This window comes from Martes martes, assembly GCF_963455335.1.
Source record: "Martes martes genome assembly, chromosome: 7".
In the NCBI taxonomy this organism is placed as follows: Eukaryota; Metazoa; Chordata; class Mammalia; order Carnivora; family Mustelidae; genus Martes; species Martes martes.
Window position 1 is genome coordinate 86,674,932 of NC_137894.1, and position 14,539 is coordinate 86,689,470.

Genomic DNA, 14,539 nt, shown 5'->3' on the forward strand with positions numbered 1-14,539 from the left:
GAAAATTGCATATTATACATTTGTGTAATAATAATTCCATATTGCACAAGCAAGAAATTTGTCAAAATAGAGAGGTATAACACATTCAACAGTCTCTAATTGAAACACAGTATAGCTCATTATTTCTTACCAATAGCTCTATACTACGTTGATGAACAGAAGGCAGGAACAAGGAAAAGAAGAGCTAAATACAAGCTGAACAAAGCTTGTACAAGGGGAATAATTTGCTGTCAGAGAACAAGAAAGGATGCACATTATCTAAGGTTAAATAGGAACATAATAAAGAATCAATAGTTTTGACAACTTAGGGCAAATGCTCTGTAGAAAAAAAAGAGGAAATAATATGAGGTAATAAAAAATATGCCACAATAATTAGAAATTCAGAGTTACTTGAGTCTCATTTTATTCTAATAAAATATATAGCAAAGCTGTCCACCTGAAGACTGAGAAATAGAATAGCAAACAATGAAAGCTTTGAAAATGCAGCATGGAAGACAATTCTAAGAGAAATGCCACCAAAAACCATGATGGAGTCCTAATTTTCTTCTGGCTAGAAGGTATAATCAATACTCTTCCCAACCATTTGATTAAATGATTAAAGAGTTAAAGATGCCCAGATACTAAAATCTTCACTTGCCTAAGATTAATGTGCATCCTTGCCAGAAAAAAGACCATTTCCAAAAATAATGAGTGAGTGGAACCAACAGACTGGATTGCTCAGTTTTGTTGCCATATAAGCAAAGAAGAGAAACACTTTAAGAAAAGCCTTTGTCACACATGGTTTCAAGGCAAAAGCTACCATTTCCCACAAAAGAAGCAGTGCTACAGTTCAAATCCAGAGGCACAAGTCACAAAGAACACAGTGGGGCCTCCGGAGCAAAACGGTGACCTGATCTTGGGCACTGCAAAGAAAAAGCTGATGAAACAGATCCACTGACATAAAATGCCATAAAGGGAATGCTTAAGTTTAATGTCATTAACTATAAAGCCCTGGACTTTCTTACTGACCAAGCTAAATATCTCAATAAAAAGCATTGCTTAAATACACAAGAAGATTGTGTGTGTGTGTGTGTGTGTGTGTGTGTGTGTGTGTGTGAAAAGCTTATTGTTGTCTTTTTCGTACAATTTACAACTGAATCTGTGTTTCATTAGCTAGCTTCAGTATAAAAATCAACTACGTTAATAGGCAATCACAATGTCAGAACGGAGAGAGAGGGTTAGTGAAGTCCCTCAGCCACCAGCAACCGGTTGAAGGTTGAGGGACAAGCCCGGCCAAGTTTCTCTGCCATATATCCATCATTAGAGTCATTCTACGGAATTAAGTGGGTGTACCTGGTCAGGGCACCTACCAAATGAATTTTGGTAGGAATTTGGTATCTGAGGAATTTTAGTTAAGATTGCATTCAGTCCTAAAGATGCCTATATCATCTGAGAAGGACTGACTTACTTCATGCCACGAGTCTGGGACAATCTCTACAGAGCTGGTGTGTCACTGAGGACCTTCTATGTTTTTGCTCTTTCTTGATGTCTGACTTTCTTCCTCGAGATCACACAATAGCATCTGTAAGTTCTATCCCCAATTAAAAAGCTGGAAAATGACAACAAAAAATAACCTGAGAACGCCAGAAACCAGTTTGAAAGCTTCCTCTTCCATTCTTCCCAGACAAGAGTAAGACTAACTTCTGACGCATGCAATTACTGCCTACATTCATTTCAGTTGCAGATTTAGAATAAATTGTCCCTCTGAGGTAACAATGACATTGTAAAGAAGAATCAGTTATAACACCTCGCCTCTGGAGATCCTTTAATCTGGAAATGGGGAAAGACCTCTAGGTAAGTGCTAAGTGTCTCACAGCCAAGGTAAAGTGTCCATATCTCTTACCAGCTAGGGAAGGGCCAATAGGTAGCCCTGGAACACTGGTCTACTTTTTAGGTAAACCAGAAATAACAATAGCAACTACAATAACGTAAGCACTAACTGCATACCAGATACTCTATTAAGTACTTTATACATATACATATATACATATAAATACAAATATGTATAAATACATATATACATATATGTATTATAGTATACAGACTATACTATATATTCTATACTATATACTAAGTATATACTTAGAAATAAGTATAAAGTACTTCACTGCATGAAATCTGAGCAATATCCCCGTGTCTGAAGTACTTTTCTGTTAGCCCCGCTTTAAAGCTGTAGTACCTGAAGAGTAGGTTTATGTAACTTGTCAAAATCACACAGCCAGGTGACAGAGCTGAACTTAACCCTAGATTATGTGTGTCGAGTAGGAGGCTGATGCTCAAACGTTCATACATTTTCAGACGGACTGTGGCAATGGGCCAAATGCTTTACTAAAACACCTGTTGCTTTTCCAGGAACTTAGAATACTTGCAGCTGAACTGGATAAAAGGTGGGTGGGATAATAAATTGTAAATTCGACACAAACCCTTGGGTTGCAAGAAAAACATTCATCTATGTACCACCATTTGGTAGGCCAGGGATCCTGAGCCATGGGGCTTTAAAAGATTTTTTTTTAATTTAGTTGCTAAAATCTTTTGTATGAACTATTATATCTTCCCATAAATTAAATATGAGCCAGTATAAATCACCATCATCAACTTAGCTTAGATATTATGTTCATTTTACAACTGTCTATTGCTACAGGAAAAGTCCTTGTTTGATCATCACACCAAAAGGATAAAAGCCATTGATGCATTTTTCATATTAAGCAAATACATACTCATAACATGAGAGGGGGAGAAGCAATCACAAACCAAAGAATATGAATAGTGAAAGTTATTAAAGCCCATGTACCAAACCAAGTTAGAGAGAACATAATAGTACAATGAAATGTATCCTTATAAAGATAAAAGTATCCTTTATTGAGTTCAGACAACACAGGGGTGAGTGAAAACTATACAGGTAACATGAGAAGACAGGACTGCCAACACTCCCTTAAGTCAGTAAACACTTGCAGTCATAAAGTGTCACAGGTAGCAATGTATCATGCTCCTTCTGAAAAGTAATAAACATGCTTAATAATTTTAAAGGTTAAAGAACAAGGTTATCCTTCTGGGTTTTGTTTTGCGTTGCTTTGTTCTGGAAGCAAAAGGCCTACTGTTTTGTAAGACCATGGCTTGGGAAAATTGGAACTTGGGAGTTTTTTGTGTTTGGGATTGGGTTTTCCTTTCTTTTTTTTTTTTTTTTTTTTTGCTTTCTTTTTATTAAGGTGAAATTGACACATCATAATATTTATTTTATTTTATTATTTTTTCAGTGTTCCAAGATTCATTGTTTATGCACCCTACCCAGTGCTCCATGCAATAGTCCCCTCCTTAATACCCACCACCAGGCTCACCCATCCCCCCGCCAAAACCCTCAGTTTGTTTCTTATAGTCCACAGTCTCTCATGATTCGTCTCCCCCTCTGATTTACTCCAATCACTTTTCCTTTCCCCCTCCTAATGTCCTCCATGTTATTCCTTATGCTCCACAAGTAAGTGAAACTATATGATAATTGCTCTGCTTGACTTATTTCACTCAGCATAGTCTCCTCCAGTCCCATCCATGTTGATACAAAAGCTGGGTATTCATCCTTTCTGATGGCTGAGTAATATTCCATTGTATATATGGACTACATCTTCTTTATCCATTTGTCTGTTGAAGGGCATCTTGGTTCTTTCCACAGTTTGGCGACTGTGGCCATTGTTGCTATGAACATTGGGATACAGATGGCCCTTCTTTTCATTACATCTGTATCTTTAGCGTAAATACCCAGTAGTGCAATTGCAGGATCATAGGGTAGCTCTATTTTTAATTTTTTGAGGAATCTCCACACAGTTTTCCAAAGTGGCTGCACCATCTTGCATTCCCTCCAACAGTATAAGAGGGTTCCCCTCTCTCCACATCCTCTCCAACACTTACTGTTTCCTGTCCTGTTAATTTTGGCCATTCAAACTGGTGTAAGGTGGTATCCCAATGTGGTTTGAATCTCCCTGATGGCTAATGATGATGAACATTTTTTCATGTGTCTGTTACCCATTTGTATGTCTTTTTCGGAGAAGTGTCTGTTCATCGTAATATTAACCATTTTATAGTGAACAATTCAGTGACATTCACAATGTGTGCAATCATCAGCTCTATCCATTTTCAGAACATCTCTCTCACCCCAAAAGAAAACTCTGTACCCACTCAGCAGTTACAACCTACAACACCCTCCCCCCACCAGGCTCTGGCGTACACCTATCTGCTTTCTGTTTCAATAAAGAACTTACAAAATGTGTGTTTTGGTAATTTACCCAGAAGTTTCAAATATTTTTATGAGTTTTTATTATATAATCACTAAGTAAAAGGCACAGACTGACTAAATCAAGGAGACAGCACAATTTAGACTCTGCATTTCTAATGGAATGCCTCCATATTTTTTCCATTTAGTATTTTTACCCACAAATCAACACAGAGTACTATATACTCTGGGTGTAAATAGCCTCTTGTGCTTAAATTAAGAAAGGTGGGAAGGCTGCCCAGGATGATTCTCTATCCTTCCGTATCTATGCCAGTTGTCTAGAATTTTGTTTGGCAAATTCTGACAAAGACACTATGTGGGCTCCTAAGTGACAATCCTGTACCTCATTTTACAAATGTCAAACCATCCCCCAAAACAACTGTGAGCGACTTTGTTAACCATAATATTCTGTTACAGAAAACTATCAAAATTAAACCTGCTACCTTCTAGGCTGGATTCTCCACAAAGGGTTACAGGAAATTGTGGTTATAATATAAAACTCTCCCCATGTACAGAATACATGGTCATAACAGCTATAAGTTTGTGTGAAGGGAATGAAAAAGAACATGTCTAAAAGACATTCAATCATTCCACAGGAGCTTATGATCTGCAGGCTGGGAGCACAACTTGGTAGAAGTCAATTGGAAGGAGATCAGAAAATAACCACAAACGGGATGCCTGGGTGGCTCAATCAGTTAAGCACCTGCCTTTGGTTCAGGTCATGATCCTAGGGACCAGGAATCGAGTCCCGCATCAAGCTCCCTGCTCAGTGGGGACTCTGCTTCTCCCTCTCCCACTCCCCCTGCTTGCACACTCTTTATCTATGACAAATAAACAGAATCTTTAAAAAAAAGAAAGAAAGAAAATTACCACAAATACTTGAAGAGTGCTTTACCCTGCTCCTGGTACTATTCAAAGCATGACTGGCTGCCTGATTGATTGACTGTACCTAATTAATTAATGAACACTTTGTGTGTGTGTGTGTGTGTGTGTGTGTGTGTGTGTGTGTGTGTGTGTGTGTGTGTGTGTGTTTTCACAATAATCATGCAAGAGAACTACTTTTATTATCATCCTCACTTTACAGAGAATGAAACTAAGACCCAGCGAGGTTGAATAATTTATCCAAAGTCACACAGCAGCCACAGCCAGGATTTAGCCCAGACCACTTGGCTCCATGGTCCATACTCTTAATTCCAAGGTCAAGCTGATACTCTGCCCAAGTAAAGACTCAGAGAAACCTGCTATTTAGTTGCTGAAACTACTTGTGACATAACTGATTACAACTTACAGAGCACAAAAAAAAGAGACTCCCATTTTATTTGGTGCCTCAATCTATAGCTGCAAGTAGTTCTCTTGCATGATTGCTGTGAAAATTAAGTGAACACACACACAATCGAAGTGAAAATTATTATGAGGAATATTTCCACAAAATCCAATAGTACATGGCATAAAAAGCTAGCTGAGCTTACTTTGGGTCTTAATTTTATAATTAATTTAGAAAAAGAATGTTCTCCACCTATAAATAAAAGACAATGAGTAGTAAATTTGCTCAGTATTCACCAAAACAAAAATGACTTACAGCACCATTCAGCTTTAAAGTAAATCTTAATTCAGGGCACCTGGCTGGCTTAGTCAGAAGGGCATACAACTCTTAATCTTGAGGTCATGAGATCAAGCCCCACGTTGGGTGTAGAGATTACTTAAATGTTTTTAATTTAAAAAATAAAATAAATCTTAATTCTTCACAAAGTATTGTGAGATAATAGAAAATATATATATATATCATCTCTGCTCACTCCTGGCACAGAGCTTCTAAAACCCTTGTCATTTCCTAAGTGAATAAGAGCACTACAAGCATCACTTGTTCTAAAATTTGGTTTTTGACCCTGTCCTTGACACAGGCTCCTAAAACCCTTGTACGGTAGCCCCCTTCATCTGCAGGAGATATGTTCCAAGATCCTCAGTGAATGTCTGAAACTACAGATAGTACTAAAGCCTATATAAACACATAGTCCCTGACTTATAGTTAGTCTGACTCACTTTTTTTTTTTTACTTTAAGATGGTACAAAAAAGTCACACATTTAGTAGAGACCGTACTTAGAATTTTGAGTTTTGATGCTTTCCCAGTTTTGAGTATTGTACTCAGTACAACACTTCCTCATGATGCTGGGCGGTGGCAGCCACAATTCCCAGTCAGTCACGCGATCACAAAAGCAAACAACCGATACACTTACAACCATTCCGGTTTTCACTTTAAAGCACAGTATTCAACATACTAAATGAGATATTCAACACTTTATTATAAGATAGACTTTGTGTTAGATGATTTGCCCAACCGCATGCCTAAATTTAAGAGTTCTGGGCACGTTTAAGGTAGGCGAATCTAAGACAGGATGTTCTGTAGGTTAGGTGGTATTAAATGCATTTTCAATTATAGTATTTTCAACTTAAGAAGAGTTTATCGAGACATAACCCCATCATAAGTCAAGGAAGATCTGTACTATTTTTTTCTATACCTACACACCTATAATAAAGTTTAATTTATAGATGAGACACAGTAAGATATTAACAATAATAAAATCGAATCATTATAACAATATATTATAACAGTAGTTACATGAATGTGGTCTCTCCCTCTCTCTCTAAATATCTTATTGTACTATACTCACCCTTCTTCATCTTGTGATGATGTGAGATGATAAAACTCCTATGTGAAGAGATGAAGTGAGGTGAATGACACAGGCATTATGACATAGCCTTATGCTACCACTGACCTCCTGACATAGGGAAGATCATCTCTTTCCAGGCCATGGTTGACCACAAGTAACTGAAACCGTGGAAAGCCAATCCACAGGTAAGAGGGAACTACTCTAAATTCTTCAGTGAGGGATGCCTGGATGGCTGTCAGTTAAGTGTCCGCCTTTAGCTCAGGTCATGATCTCCAGGTCCTGGGATCAAGCCCCACATTGGGCTCCCTGCTCAACGTGGAGCCTGCTTCTTTCTCTTCCTGGTGCGCCCCCTGCTGTCTCCCCCTTGTGCTGTCTCTGTCTCACACATACACACAAATAAACAAATAAAAGCTTTTTTAAAAAATTCCTCAGTGATAAGAGCACTAGGAACATTTTTTGTTCAAATGAGGCAACTCTGGGTAGACTCCTGGATGGCTTCCTGGATGGGCACCCGAAATACCAGGCCTGATCAAAAGCTTGGAATTTTTAGCTCCTTTCCCTTCCCCTACTTCTCTAGAAAGGGAAGTGGGGCTGGAAATGAAGTTAATAACCAATCATGACTACATGAGGAAGCCTCCAATACCACAGGTTTCGTGGCATTCTCAGACTCCTGTACACAACCATACTAGGGGGAAGGGGTAGTGATACCCCCCAACTCCATGGGGAGAGAAGCTCCTGTGCTTAGGAACCTCCCAGACCTCACCTATGTATCTCTTCATCTAGCTATTTATCTCTATTCTTTATCATGTTCTTTAATAAACTAATAAACAGACATAAGTGTTTCCCTGAGTTCTGTGAGCCGCTCTAGCAACCTAATCAAATTGGCAGAGAGGATCATAGGAATCTCTGATAGAGCCGATGGGTCAGAAACACACGGGACAACCTAGGCTTGAGATTGGCATCTGAAGTGGGGCTGTCTTGTGGGACTGAGCTCTCCAGCTGTGGGATTTTATATTATCTCCAGATACAGCATCAGAACTGAGTTTAACTGCAGGACACCAGCTAGTGTCACAGAATTGCTTCATTTGGAAAAACCACACACACACATCTGGTGTCAGAAGTGCTGTGAGTATGGCAGTAGTGTAAGGGTAAAGGAGAGATGCAGGAAAGGCACAGGAGGTGGAGCACTGGGATTTTCCCTACTCAAGAGGGAGAGACTGTTTTTCCTAATACAAGTATTCATTTGGTTCCCTGAATTTTCCAGATCCTCTAATTTCCACTCTATCCCTCTTTATTCTAACTTGACCATAAGATTTCAAATATTCTATCATACATACATCCCTGTCTCAAGAAGTTTTGAAAGCTTTCCAATAAATCACAGAAGAAAGCACAAGTTGACAACTGCAATTCACAAACTATGATACTACCTGGCCACACAGCAGGTATCACAGTTTGTTTGCTTACTGCCAGATAGAGGAATCTAGGAAAAGCCTAGGAAGATACATGTAGAGTCACAGTAGCCAAGCCCCTAATAAGTTCAGTTTTTTTTAAAAGGCACCCAATTTTAAGGATATCCCAAGTACATATTTTAATGTTCCAATTGTCTAAGCATCATGTTGTCTCATTTACCAAGGTCACCACCAATCTCCAAAATCCCATTCCATCCTTTAGGTTCCCTATGTTCTAGACTAGCCCTATCCAAAGAATTTTCTGTGATGAAGCAAATGTACTCTATCTGCACTATCCAAGACAGTAGCCACTATCCATTTGTGCCTAGTGAGTACTTGGTTCAAGTGAATTTTGAGTTTAATTTTATTTCGATTAATTGAAATTTAAGTTGCCACATATGACTAGTGGCTACCATATTGGACATGGTAACCCTAGACAAAGAGACCTAATTGACCTTCCCCACCCTTTACTCATTATTACACGAATATTTATTGTCTGTATGCTTTGAGCCAGGCATCATAGGCTCTGGGAGATAATGGTAAACAAGACAACTCTTTTTTTAAGATTTATTGATTTTATTTTAGGGGGAAAGGTCAGAGGAAGAGGGAGAGAATCCCCAGGCAGACTCCCCATTGAGCATAGAGCCTGATACAGGGCTCTATCCCAGGACCCTGAGATCATGACCAGAGCCGGAAACAAGAGTCAGACACTCAACTGACTGAGCCACCCAAGGTGCCCCAAGACAACTCTTTCTTTACAAATGTTGAGGAAGATAGCTATTATTCAATTACACAAGTGATGATGCCAAATCATAGTCTTATGCCTCATCAATTCTAAAATGTTTAGTTTTTTCATATATTAACATTTCTAAACTCAGGATGTGTTATATCAACAGCATCTTACAACCACTGCCAGCCAGGCCAGTCACGCCTGCACAGGCAAGACAATAGCCATTATCCATTTGTGCCTAGCTCTTCTTAGTGGCATGCATCCCTTACAACATTTTGGCCAACAAATTACATGAGGTGCATTTAAATAAAGGAGATGAGTTCCAGTCATTATCAGAAAATATTTAGTTAACGCCTTCTAGTAAGATTCAAGGTATCTATTTGATACCTCCCAGTAAATTCAAGTACAGATTTGGTGTCCAGTAGCTTGGGATAAAATTCCAAAGACAAGAGTGGAGCACCCTGTTAAGAACTGCGAAACCACCAGTGCACTGAAAAATACAAGGAAAAATAACACTGTGCAGAAGAACATGGATATTATCAATTATATATGGAACAGTGATTCAGAAGAGCCAGATTCTAAATTTAAAAACCTATTAGGAATATTATTTTGTTTATATTTTCCTTTTTACAAATGCACAAAAATAAAATGTGATAAAATCCACATTACATAAATCAAAAAGAACCCTCCCTCTCAATAGCATGAAATAAAAATAATGAAGAAAAAAATCATATCATGGATTAATTATGAGTCAGTTTTTTCCTATAATATATAAAATAGTTGAGTGTTTTCCAATATACACATCTCAAAATCAGTGGAATTTGGTAAATACACAACTGAAGTGTTCATGCTTCCAATCCTTTTTTGATACTTTCCCCTTCACCTGAAATGCCCTTTTTATTCATCTTTCTACTCCAGGTCAGAGGCCAACTCATCTCTGATCTTCATGTCTTTCCCATCACAACTAATCTTTTCCTCCCCTGAATTCTCAGAGTACCTTCTCAGGACCTACTGCAGAGCACTTAGCATCTCCTTTGTTGTATTATAGTTACTTATGTGTGTTCTTAACTCCCCCAGCAGATTATCTGGAGTCTAGACTCCTTAAAGTGCAACTGCATATCTTATTCAAATCTTATATTCCACTTAGGATACTACTTTGCCGATTCAAGTATTTAGGAAATGGAGGAAGGTCTGATGATACATATGTAATGTGGCAGGGAGAAGCGTAGCCTGTCCGACTCCATGTTGCTTCTATTTCCCTTGCTGCTATGATCTATAGGTTAGGACCTTCTGTTTAGCCCTGCACGTAGGCAGGTTAATCATCGAGGGAATTTTGCTTATAGCTAAGACCTGCAAAACGCTTTTTACCTGAGACCTACCTTACCAAGGGAGATAAGAAAAGGAGCTAAGGGTGGACAGCAACTCGATTCCTGCAAGACTGAAGAATGACCATAACTTAGGGGGAACTTAAACCATGCTCCCTACGGTTAATGAGGTTGAAACACACAGGAAATTGAAAGCCTGTTTTTCAGAGAACTGTTTCTGCCTAATCAGTTAGTGTGTCTTTTTGGATCCCACTAACAAATCTACTAGGTGTCTCTGCAGAAGCCTGGTTTTAAGGTCAACTAATATGGTTTCAGCCTATGGGCAAGCAAGGCTCTGCACTCCTCACCTGAGACAATGAGCCCGAAACCCCATCCAGTTTATACCAGCTCTTGGAGCATGCCCATAGCCCCTTCTCCTTGTCCTAAGATAAACTCTTGACATCAGGAGCTGAATTTTGTTTTTTTGTTTTTTTTTTTTTTAAAGATTTTATTTATTTATTTGTCAGAGAGAGAGAGAGGGAGAGAGAGCGAACGAGCACAGGCAGGCAGAGTGGCAGGCAGAGGCAGAGGGAGAAGCAGGCTCCCTGCTGAGCAAGGAGCCCGATGCGGGACTCGATCCCAGGACGCTGGGATCATGACCTGAGCCGAAGGCAGCTGCTTAACCAACTGAGCCACCCAGGCGTCCCAGGAGCTGAATTTTGACTCTTTCTGATACTAAGTCTTCACCCCAAAGTGAACATTGGATGTATATTACATATATCTATGCTCCAAGCACATGCTTCAGCTTTCCTCAGAAGTTTCTTAATCCTATTCATAAGTTTCCCCATTCTTATCATCAACATGTATGGAATCACATCCCCTATGATTATAAAAAATTTTTCTATCCTCCTTCAGGGAGGAAGATTTGGGTCTTGCCCTCCTATCTCCTCCTTTGGCTGCCTCTCAAATAAGCCCTTTCCTTACTGCAAATCTGATGTCTCAGTGATTAACTTTGCTGTGCATCAGGTAGACAGACTGGGGTTCAGTTATAATAATGTCACACAGATCCCCATAGAGTGATTTAATATGCTTCAGACCTGGAATATGGCACATGCTATTTAATAGTAAACTTCCAGCTGGGTCAATATATAGCATGAATGAGAGTTGCCAAGAACCATTCTGATCAACACATGCAGTGGTCTGGGAGCAATGCCACAAAGGTGTCAACTCTCAGTGCCATTCCCAAAGATCCCACAGGCTAAAGCATGGGTAATTGCACACATTTTTTGTGCAAAAGAGATTACTGCTGCTTCTTCCCCAAAGCCCCCAAAATAAAAGTAAAGGAAGTAACATTAATAAGCCTGAAATACTAAAGAGCCTGATAAAGGAAATGACAGTAAGCAGTGTTAACAAATTTTGGAAGCTGGTAAGCAGATGGGCAAGAAATTTTCAGGAATGAGAAACAAAGCCTGCCTCGTAGGTGGGGTATGGCACAGGGGTAACAATAGAAGGCCTCATTGAAATTCTGCATCAAAAGTAGAGGCCCAGGTCTCCTTCTTCCAGTAGGTAGGTTTATTTCTGGAGAGGCTGAGCAGAAGGAGTTCCGTACTCCAGGCAGATCTATCTTGAAATATAATTAAAATAGAGGAAAAAAGTGGAACTCTGCACTGTGAACAATGGACCCCTAGCTTCTTTCATTCAGCTCTGAGAATATAGGCTTATATGCCTCCAGAAGGAGATCACTAAATTCCTCTTTGGGGAAAATAATCACCCTCTTAAATATAATTCTGGTATTAGCTATTTTTAAAATATATTATTTTTACCATTATATTTGTATATGTATACACATACATATGGATGCTGTTAAGATCCAATTTGAAATTTGAAAATGCATGTATATCTCCCACCAAATGCTAAGTTCCTCGAAGGATAGAATTGTACCCTATACATATTTCCAGGACATAATGTCAATCTTTGCGTGTAATAAGTGCTCAGCAAATATTTGTTAAATTTTAAAAGAAAAGTTTTTTTTGAGGGGGGGGCGGGGTGAGGTGTAGAGGACAAAGGAGAGAGAATCTTAATCAGGCTCCACGCCCAGCACAAAGCCCAACAGCTCAGTCTCACAACCCTGAGATCACGACCTGAGTCAAAATCAAGAGTCAGACACTGAATGGACTGAACCACCCAGGTGCCCCTAAACAGAAAAGTTCTGAGAATACAATATTAAGTGCTATGTGTTCAGACATGGAGTTTGATTCTAAACAACCCAAAGCTGTTCAGCAAAAACTTCCTGCCTCTAATTAAAAACCAAAACCAAAAAGTGGCCATGAGTGTTTACTGAGTTCACGGGGAACGTATAATACAAATTTCTTCTCTCAGCTCCCTCCAGAATAGTGATCTGAGGCCCACTGTGTATGTCTGATGAGACTGCAGTATTAATCTTCATAGTCTTTAATGGTTGGTGCCTACACAATCTGAAAAAAATCTATCATATTCACTGCAACCTGTTTAGCAATATTATAACCGCCTAATAAAAACATTTATAAATGAAGTTTTAAATGTCTGTCACCTATACTTCAATTGAAAAATAAAAATGAAATGTAAAAAAAATTGAGGACACCTGGGTGGCTCAGTTGGTCAAGCATCTGACTTCAACTCAGGTCATGGTCTCAGGGTCCTGCGATCCAGCCCCATGTTGCTCCCCACTCAGTGAAGAGTCTCTTGTCTCTCTCCCTCTGCCCCTCCCCCTGCTTGCACACACACTCTCTATCTCTCAAATAAACAGATAATATCTTTTTAAAAAAATAAAAAATAAATTAAAAATGTGTTAAAGTTCTTGAAATTTTTCTGATGTTTTATTTTCCTCAAATAGAGTTCGACCAATTACGTTAGATGTTATTACTGTAAAACAGGTAGACATGATAACTTAGTACTAAAAAGTATAGAAAATTTTTCACAAGTTAAAACATTGGAAAACACACTGTTTACTTCCATAATTTTATGACATTTCCTAACAAAAAAAGATGGCTCAGACTCGATTAATTTTATGCTGTCAGTTCTCAGAAGACATCTGTGGTTTTCATCGTTATCCATTAATATTAGTGGTTGATAAGCATCACTAAGTGATGTTAAGGTTTTATCAAGTAGTTGGAGCCTTGGGAGTTGTCCACAATGCTTTGCCTATACTAAGAGTTGGCAACAGTTCACTAACGAGAGGGACTGGTGCCTTTTGCAAGACTGAGATCATGGCAGTTCCAGAAGCTGATGCCCAATTCCATTTCACCACTATCAAAAAATATTTCTACTCTTCTACTCTCACAACTAGAATGAATTGTGTACCGGCCACATAAGGAAGCATTGCTTTGATAGTCTTATACTTCAAGTTAAGGTCTAAAAAAACACCACTTGTGAGAGCAACACAAACGGATTTTAACCTGTACCTCATCTGTTAAGTTCCCATGCCTAGAGAAGCTAATGTCAATCTATCATTGAGTATCATGTGATACTCAATTTGTACAATAAATTATGAACCTGGAACAAAAAAAAAAAAAGAGTTGGCAACAGTTCAACAATGGGGTGCCAAATCGCTGACCTCTTTTTTTAAGCAGATGTATAATAGAGAGTGGCAATAAAGGGAAAAGGCAGAAGCCAAGTATCTTTTTTTCCTATAGATGAGATCAGGTTCACTTAGGGAATCAACACTTACATTATGATGCAGGGCTGGAAAATAACAATTTCAAAACAAAGGATATGTCCAGGTGGGCAACTGTAGCTGATTCTCACAACAGACTTGCCAGTTTGGTATTTTCACTGCCACGTGATGCCCAGAGAGCCTAGGAGCCCAGACTCCTGGTGGCTGCCTTGAGAACCCTATTTCCTCACCCTCAGCAGCCTGTGTTGCTGAGACCCAGCTGAGGCTTGCTTCTCTCTGAGCAGTCACATACAAACAGCCTCTCTGAACCCTGCCTCCTTCTCCTGTCTCTCCATGAAGGACTCCATTTCTCTAGCAACTCACCAGGTAAAGGCAACTCATTATTCCATATCCCTCAGAGGTGAAAATGGTATAGGAGACTCCCCACTCCTAACA

General features: G+C 39.1%; 1 pseudogene across 1 annotated transcript; it reads left to right on the forward strand.

Moving 5' to 3' along the window:
* Nucleotides 1–13,697: 13,697 nt before the first annotated feature.
* LOC308346698 (ATP synthase membrane subunit K, mitochondrial-like) lies at nucleotides 13,698–13,904 on the forward strand (annotated as a pseudogene). Its single transcript has one exon. The product of its transcript is annotated as an ATP synthase membrane subunit K, mitochondrial-like (transcript).
* Nucleotides 13,905–14,539: the final 635 nt, after the last annotated feature.